This window comes from Propithecus coquereli, unplaced genomic scaffold (assembly GCF_000956105.1).
Source record: "Propithecus coquereli isolate 6110/MARCELLA unplaced genomic scaffold, Pcoq_1.0 Scaffold159, whole genome shotgun sequence".
Lineage (NCBI taxonomy): Eukaryota > Metazoa > Chordata > Mammalia > Primates > Indriidae > Propithecus > Propithecus coquereli.
Genome location: NW_012140413.1, coordinates 3,051,937 through 3,061,005, shown reverse-complemented (window position 1 = coordinate 3,061,005; position 9,069 = coordinate 3,051,937). Strand labels below are relative to the sequence as shown.

The window sequence follows — 9,069 nt, the reverse complement described above, 5'->3', positions numbered from 1 at the left end:
TATATTTGCCTATGTTTAAAAATTATAAATTATAAGTATTTCTTAAAATATTATTAACAACTTTCTTTATGCCCCTATAACATTTTGTCTATATTCATTTTATAGTACTTATGTTAATTTGGTTCTAGTATAGTTACTATACCAATACATTCTAAATTTTTCCAGAACAAAGCTGATTTAAAATATTCTGGCCTTTAGTCCCCAATAACTACAGGTGTACTTTTTACACTGTGAATTTTCTTTCTTTTAGTTAGAGTAAGTAGCTCAAAGTAAAAGGCTTTGCTACTAGCTGCATGACCTATGGAAAATTTATTTAATGTCTAGGTGCCTCAGTTTCTTATCTGTGTAAGGAAGATAATGTTATCTATCTTTCAAGGAGGTCATGAAGCTTATAGAGCATGGACCACATAGGAAGTGCTCTGAAATTAGTAATTTTTAAGATTTGTTTTGTGTGTGTGTGTGTGTGTGTGTGTGTGAGAGAGAGAGAGAGATGTACATCTGCCTCCCTCGCCAGTTTCGAGAATTCTTTGAAGTCTTGGACATACCATATTCATCCTCATATCCTCAAAAGCTAGAAGAATGCCTTACACATATTAGTAATAATAACACTTTTGAATTAATTTTCTAAGAAGTTAGGAGAGAATTACAAGAAAAACAAGATCTAAGTGTCAAGTGAGACTCAGATGTGAAAATGTCCCTTTTCAAATTTGAATTTTGGACCCTAGATATTTTTGTATCTAAAAAATATTTTGACCGAAAGTTTTTTATTTGTTTATTTGTGTATTGTTTTCCTAAATAATTGTTATAATCCTTCCAACAGCAGCTATTATTACCTTCACCACCTATAAACAGAACAGTGCAGTACATCTAAAACTGATGCAAAAGTACACACCAATTTTAGATGTAATTAAATCCAGGTTAAGGACTGTTTGGCTTGTGATTATCTTTCACATTTTTTAAATGAATTTTTGTGAAACCATGGATAAATCAAAAATTCGTGTCGTTTTCGAATACCAAGTTTTCGAAGCTTGGGTATATTGAGGAGGTTTTAGGGAGAATCATTTCAGAAGGGGTGGATTAGAAGCAAGAGTTGTTTGATTGGGGATCTTAAATAGCTGGGCCTACAGATATTTGGAGACCTTACTTCAAGCCTAAAAATCTGAGCAGATGTCTATGGATTTTGTGAATGTCTAATTCCAGCTACCCTATCCCATACAGAGCCATTCATGACCATACCTCTGACAGTGTATGGAAGAATGTCAAAGGGGACCGAGCAGTGAGAGTGGTGGCTTTGTGAGCCATGGCAAAAGACTTCAAGGCCAAGATTGGCAATGAAGCATGGATGGAGGCATATCATTAGCAACTATGGAGAAAAAGATATATGGAGTCCTTTCCGCTAACGTTTGTGACTGTTTAAAACACCAAGACTTATACATTATCCTAAAGGCAGAAGTGGATATTCCCCAAAAATGTTTGAAATAGAATTCTCCACCAGTTAGACGTCTGAGGAAGTGAAGCAGGTTAGATCCCATTTGAGAAAAATAAAGGGGACTCACACAAGTTTTGAGTGTTTAAAGTCATACTGTCTACATTCATAAGGTATAAATTAAGAATACGTCTGGTTACAAATAGCAGAAATCTCAACTAACAGTGTTTTAAACCAGCGGTCCCCAGCCTTTTTGGCACCAGGGACTATTTTCATGGAAGACAATTTTTCCATGGACCAGGGAGGGTGGTGGTGGACAGTTTCGGGATGATTCAAATGCATTACATTTATTGTGCACTTTATTTCTATTATTATTATTACATTGTGATATATAATGAAATAATTAAACAGCTCACCACAAGTTGGGGACCCCTGGTTTAAACAATAAGGGTATATTTTTCTCACGTAACACCAATTTCAGAGATCAGCTGCTGGCATTGGTTCAACTGATTGACAATGTCCTCCACCATACTTAGCATGCTGGCTCTATTCTCCTGGGTTTAATTTTTTTTAATCTTATGGTCACAAGATGGGACATGACAGATAAAGATAAATTTACACAGATTGTGTAAATGTTCAGGGCAAGAAGAAGAGGAAAAGGCAGCTGTAGCATTTCTATTTGTCTACTTCATAGGAAAGCAAATGATTTACTTGAAACTTCCTAGAGATTTCCACTTATGGCTCATTTTCAAGAACCGTTTCCCCTGACCACATCTAACTGTGATGCTGGCGTAGTCAGTATTTACGTTTTACATATGCTCTTGTGGAAATGGACAAGGAAAGGAGTGTGATTCAGCCAATCTACAGTAGCTACCATCCATTTTTATTTGTTTTGAGAAATTTTTAAATTTCCTTCTTAATCTCTTCATTGACCCACTGGTCATTCAGGAGCATATTGTTTAATTTCCATGTGTTTGTATATTTTCCAATGTTCCTCTTGTTATTGATTTCTCGTTTTATTCCATTGTTGTCAGAGAAAACGCTTGGTATGATTTCAATTTTTTTTGAAATTTTTAGACTTGTTTTATGGCCTAACATATGGTCTATCATTGAGAATGATCCATGAGTTGAGGAGAACATGTATTCTGCAGCTATTGGATGAATTATTCTTTTTTTTTTATAGTTTAATGTATTTTAATAGCAAACTTACAGGAACAGCACAGAAGACAGACAACATTAAAAACATGTGCTTGCATGTAGGACAACTCAGTTAGAAAAGTATAGTGATTGGATAGAATCTACTGTATGACTAAAATGCTACAAACACCATTTAGTTGCTGTCAATAAGAAATTTACTTGTTTTAAAAAAATCCAAATTCTGGCATTGTCCAGAAAAAGTTAACAGGTTTATTTATAATTGTTATAAAGTTGAATGGCTGAAACTTGTTCACTGAAACATTTGACTTACATTAATGCTTCATATCCCCGCATTTATATTAAAAATTCACACACAAATGAAAATGGAACAACTGCCAAAACCTGATTTCTGACCCCTATTTTTCCACTCGAAATCGTATACTTAGGTACCTTTTGACCCCATGGGAAAAAAAAATATCTAATGTTCAGAACTACCAATAACAGGAAGAAGAGAATTTTTTTTTTTTTGAGAATGAAATGTTTTCCCATCATAGTGGATTCTTAAGCACGTTCTCCACGTATTTGGCGTGCTAGCTGGATGTCTTTTGGCATAATTGTTACACGTTTGGCATGGATAGCACACAGATTGGTGTCTTCAAAAAGGCCAACCAGATAGGCCTCATTTGCCTCCTGCAAAGCACCAATAGCTGCGCTCTGGAAGTGCAGATCTGTTTTGAAGTCCTGAGCAATTTCTCGCACCAGACGCTAGAAAGAAAGTTTGCCAATCAGAAGTTCAGTGGACTTCTGATAACGTCTAATTTCACGGAGTGCCACTGTACCAGGCCTGTAGCGATGAGGTTTCTTCACCCCTCCAGTAGAGGGCGCACTCTTGCGAGCGGCTTTTGTAGCCAGTTGCTTCCTGGGTGCTTTACCACCACCGGTCTGCTTTGTAGGAGCCATGGTATAAAGACCTCTTACTTACCCCCCTTCTCCTTCGGCTGGAGCTCGGCGAGCGAGAGGCGGCGCTGGCGTTTCAAATTATTCTGTAAATATCTATTAGGTCCATTTGGTCTATAGTTCGGGTTAAGTCCAATGTTTCTTTGTTGATTTTCTGCCTGGATGACCTGTTCAATGCTGAAAGTGGAGTGTTGAAGTCTCCAGTGAGTATTGTGTTGGGGTCTATCTGTCTCTTTAGTTCTGATAATATTTGCTTTATATATCTGAGTGCTCAGTGTTGTATGCATATATATATTTAGAGTTGTTATACCCTCTGCTCAGTTAACCCCTTTATCATTATATAATGACCCTCTTTGTCTCTTTTTATAGTTTTTGTCTTGAAATCTACTTTATATGATCAAGTATCAATTCCTTAAGTTGATAATGATACATTTAGGTTGCAGAGTTAAAAAAAAAGATAGATTTGGAATCTTGGACAGCAATGGCATATAATTTGGAAGGTGTATATTTCAGTGTATTAAATGAACCTCCATTTACTGTAACAACTACGGTTGATGTTTAAGAGTTTGTACATATAGGCTAGGTTTCTATTTCCACTGTAGAGATTTAAGGCAATTACTGATGGAGAGGTTATTTGGGGCAAAATAATCACAGCAAATCACATGCGATTTGCTGGATCCAGACAAGTGCCTGATAATTTGCAGAGTTCCCTTGTCCTAACACTCCTAAAACAAAGTGAAACCTATAAAACTCCAATGGCCTGAGATATTGAGGAGTTACCTTTCCCTGATTATTTGGGAGGTGTCTCAAAAGGTGTTCCTTTTCCCAATTATACATCCTTTCTTTTGGGAGGCAGTTAGTGAGGCAACTTCTAAATGGAGAAGGGGTTCATATGCTGAACAGACAATATAATGAGAACTAAGAATGGAATTATCAATCAGAACGAGGGTTCTCTACCTCCACTTCAGGGTTTTCTTCAGTCAAAATCGATTTCTCTTTATGTTTTATGCAGTTCTGTGTCAGAGCAGACTATGTTTTATGGGTAAAAAGGAAAGGTCGTGGAATTTATTCATTGATTTATTATTGAGGCCTGCTCTGGAAGGTATAGCAAATTCTGCTTCATTGCAATGCTGGGCCATTCCAGATAGTCAATTTAGTTTCATTTCAGTTTGAATGCTTTCTATGGACAGGGTCTGATTTCTTCCAATAACCATCTTGGCACAAGCTCAAGGACTGGCTGGTTCTTCACTTACCTTGGTATTTCTTAATGCTCTTATTAAGCCCAAAATTCAAAGCCCAGACTTTTACATTCTGTTCACCAGAAATACCTGACTTTGGTACCATGTTTCAAGGGCAATGTAAGTAGTTTAATGACATAGAAAGTTTTTCAACATTTCTTTCAGTCAACATTTTAGCATTACCCATGGGATTTAAAAAAATAAAGAGACTGCTTTTCACGTTGATTTGCTTTGCTGAGTAGAATTCAGACTTTGGTTTGACTTCAGACACAAGTATAGGTCCCAATGCATCCACTTGCTTTCCTGGAATCCCAACAGCTCTCAGTTCACTTCACAAGTAGCATCACAGTTATGTGGCCCTTTTGGGAACTCAGGTTAATCAGCTAAGTACAATCTTTCAGCCTGCCTATATGATACTTACTATCATTATACTCTGACATGAATAGAATTTGGCCTCTAAAAATGTTAATTTGTATTTCTCAGGAGAACTTCACTCCATCCAGGATCTGAACTTCTTCCAGAGGAAGATTTCTGTCATAGGGAAAAATAACAATTTTAAAAGTGAAATTTCCAAAACAATGCAGCATTGAGGTTGAACTCTCTTCATTTCCTTTCATTTTTGGGATTGACAGCCTTCACAGAATTAAACACATTTTTAGGAAGAAGATATGATATAAATAAGGGCTTAAATGATCTCCAAAGAGCATGGAATTATTTTTCTGTTTTGCTGATAAGTAACACTTACCTTAGTTTTTAACCAGGGAAATTCAGCTGATAGAGTTCTGTCTTGTGAGGTGGCATGGGTTTCTATATTCCATACAAGACACTCAAAGAGTACTGTATTTTGTAAACCTGAAATATCTCCTTTCTCAGATAACAATTCCTCTTCATTCAGAAACAGGAGGAAACATATTTATTTATAAAGCAAAATTGTTAAATTTAAGCAACTTTTCTAGTTTGGAAATACTTTTCCTCAGGACTTTATTTTATTTTTATTGTGAAAAACAGCAAAATGCACAAAAATATGAATGTCTATCTCAATAAATTCTCATAAAGTGAATACTCATGTGACTGATGTCCAAGTCAAAATAGAATGCTGACAGCATTCCAGAAGCACATTTTGTGACCTCTCCCAAATATTAAACCCCCTTTAGTCCCAAAGGTAGACACTATCTTGACTTCTAATATATTTTAGTTTTTCCTGTTGAAATACATTTAATTAGAATCATTATATGCACGATTTTCTTCTTTTGTAAAAATTTTTAGGTTTTTAAATTTATTTTTAAATTTCTGAATATTATGGGGGTAAAAACATTTCTCTAATCATTATATATACATATATGTATATGTAGATAGATATGTATATTTCTATTAGTAATATACTTATAAGTAGAATTATGGAATCTTTGTGTATGTGCCTGCTCACATTGGCAGTGAATAAAATGCTTTTCCCAAATAGTTTCGCCCATTTACTTTCCTATGAGGAGTATAAGAGTCCGTGTTGCTCCATGTCCTTGGTAGTGCTTGGTGAACCATTCCTTTTATTATACCCACACTGGTGTATATGTAGTAACATCTCATTGAAGTTTTAACTTGAATTTTCTTGATGACTAATGAGGTTTGAGCCCATTTTCAATTGTTAGTCTTTTTGTAACTCTTGGTCATTTTTCTGTTGTGTTGACTGTATGCATTCTTATTGATTCATAAGCTGCTTTTTTAAAAATGTCCTGGTTATGAGGCTTTTTGGTTATATGTCTTTCATTGTGTATGGTATATTTTCATGAATAGACATTCTTTTTTTATTTCAGCATATTACAGGGGTACAAATGTTTAGGTTACATACATTGCCTTTGCCCCGCCCGAGTCAGAGCTACAAGCATGTCCATCCCCCCATTCCCCAGACAGTGCGCACCGCACCCTTTAGGTGTGTACATACCCATCCTCTCCTCCCTCCTGCCCCCTGCCTGACACCCAATGAATGTTACTACTATATGTGTACATAAGTGTTGATCAGTTAATACTAACTTGATGGTGAGTACATGTGGTGCTTGTTTTTTCATGCTTGTGATACTTCACTTAGTAGAATAGGCTCTAGGTCTATCCAGGATAATACAGAGGTGCTAGATCACCATTGTTTTTTGTGGCTGAGTATAACTCCATGGTATACATATACCACATTTTATTAGTCCACTTATTTATTAATGGGCACTTGGGCTGTTTCCACATCTTTGAAATTGTGAATTGTGCTGCTATAAACATTCTAGTGCAGATGTCTTTTTTATAGAATGTCTTTTGTTATTTTGGGTAGATGCCCAGTAATGGGATTGCTGGATCAAATGGTAGTTCTACTTGTATCTCTTTGAGGTATCTCCATATTGCTTTCCACAGAGGTTGTAGTAGTTTGCAGTCCCACCAGCAGTGTATGAGTGTTCCTATCTCTCCGCAACCACGCCAACATTTATTGTTTTGGGACTTTTTGATAAAGGCCATTCTCACTGGAGTTAAGTGATATCTCATCGTAGTTTTGATCTGCATTTCCCTGATGATTAGAGATGTCGAGCATTTTTTCATATGTTTGTTGGCCATTATTCTGTCTTCTTTTGAAAAGTTTCTGTTCATGTCCGTTGCCCACTTTTAATGGGGTTGTTTGATTTTTTCTTGCTGATTTTCCTAAGTTCTATATAGATTCTTGTTATTAGGCCTTTATTGGATGTGTAGCATGTGAATATCTTCTCCCATTCTGTAGGTTGTCTGTTTGCTCTCGTGATAGTTTCCTTGGCTGTGCAGAAGCTGTTAAATTTGGTTAGGTCCCATTTATTTATTTTTGTTGGTGGTGTGATTGCCTTTGGGGTCTTTTTTGTAAATGCTTTCCCTAGGCCAATGTTTATAATAGACATTCTTAATTTTAATGTAGTTCATTTTATTGACCTTTCCCTTTAAGGTTAATGCTGTTTGTATATTGTTAAAAAAAAAGTCTCTTCTTATACCAAGACGAGGAAGTTATTTTCCTATATTATCAGAAGATAATTGTGTATTTCCTATATAATCAGAAGGAAGTTGTATTGTTTTGCTTTTCTTATGTAGAGCTACAGCCCATCTGTCATGAACTGTATGATTTGTTGTACAAGTTTCATCTTTCTCCATATGGATACACGGATTACATAAGTCCCAGAGATTCCTCTTAAGAATATCTTCTCATTCATTGATACTACATATCCATTTCCATATTATTACCCCTGCATTAACACAGCAGTCATATTTCTTGAGTTAGTATGTACTACTCATTTTTTATTTAACTGATCAGACTTCAGCAAAACTTTGCTTTACAGAGGCCAAGGAAATGGGAAAAAGGACAAAGAAGTAGCTAAGATTCCACTTAACCAAACTTTCTTGGTAAAGGTCACACTTGTGTTTTTAGATTAGCAAATTAATACCAGTTCTGCACTATATGAGTAATACTGGACTTAGTAAATCCATTATTGGATTTTGATGGTTGTTTAGGTTTTTTTCCTCAAAAAACATTTTCCATCTCTCCAGAAATAACATTTTTAACTTACTAAATTATGTGTTATTTCAATCAAGAGCAACTTGACTTATAAGTGAATTACTGAAATTACTCTATTATAATTAATTTTTTTACCCTTGAGAATGATTGGAACCTCTTGTCAAGAGCATTACTCTAATCAAGTGTATAGGATATATAGAGAACATTATCTTTATCTTTTTTTAAAAAAATCAAAAGTATTTGTTTTACAGGGATGATACAGAATATTAATTTCAATTAGTGTTTTTAGTCAGTATTTGATACAAATATTATTTCAAAAAAATCTCCAATTAATTGCAATAGTAGAACTTATTGCATTCATTGTTTATTAATTTTGTAAAAGACATGGTGCTATGGTTTGGATATGGTTTGTCCCCACCAAATCTCATGCTAAACCAAACTTTTAAAGTTTAATTGAAAATGTCATGGAAGGTACATTTCCAAAGAACTATTTTCTTATCATTCCTCTTCAAACCATTTGCTACCTATTTCCTATGGTATGTATTTGTTTTATTCACTGACTATCAATACCCTGGGTTAAAGCATCCAGAAATTTTATTAAAATTAAGATTTTCAACATTCACAGGAAGAAGTTGTATTACTTTATGATCATTTATATATAGACTTTTTATACTGTTGTCCTTAAAGGAGCTTTTAAGCATTTTCAGAGAGAGTGGTTAGTCCATATCTTCACAAGATATTAATTAATGTACATTGTTACACATAGACTTTCAAGAGTGATTATTTAAATTTTCTTAAAAGCAATC

The 9,069-nt window shown here is 35.0% G+C and overlaps 1 pseudogene; it reads right to left on the bottom strand.

Annotated features, from left to right (window-relative positions):
- Positions 1-3,124: 3,124 nt before the first annotated feature.
- Positions 3,125-3,523, bottom strand: LOC105807520 (annotated as a pseudogene).
- Between the last annotated feature and the right edge of the window lie 5,546 nt (positions 3,524-9,069).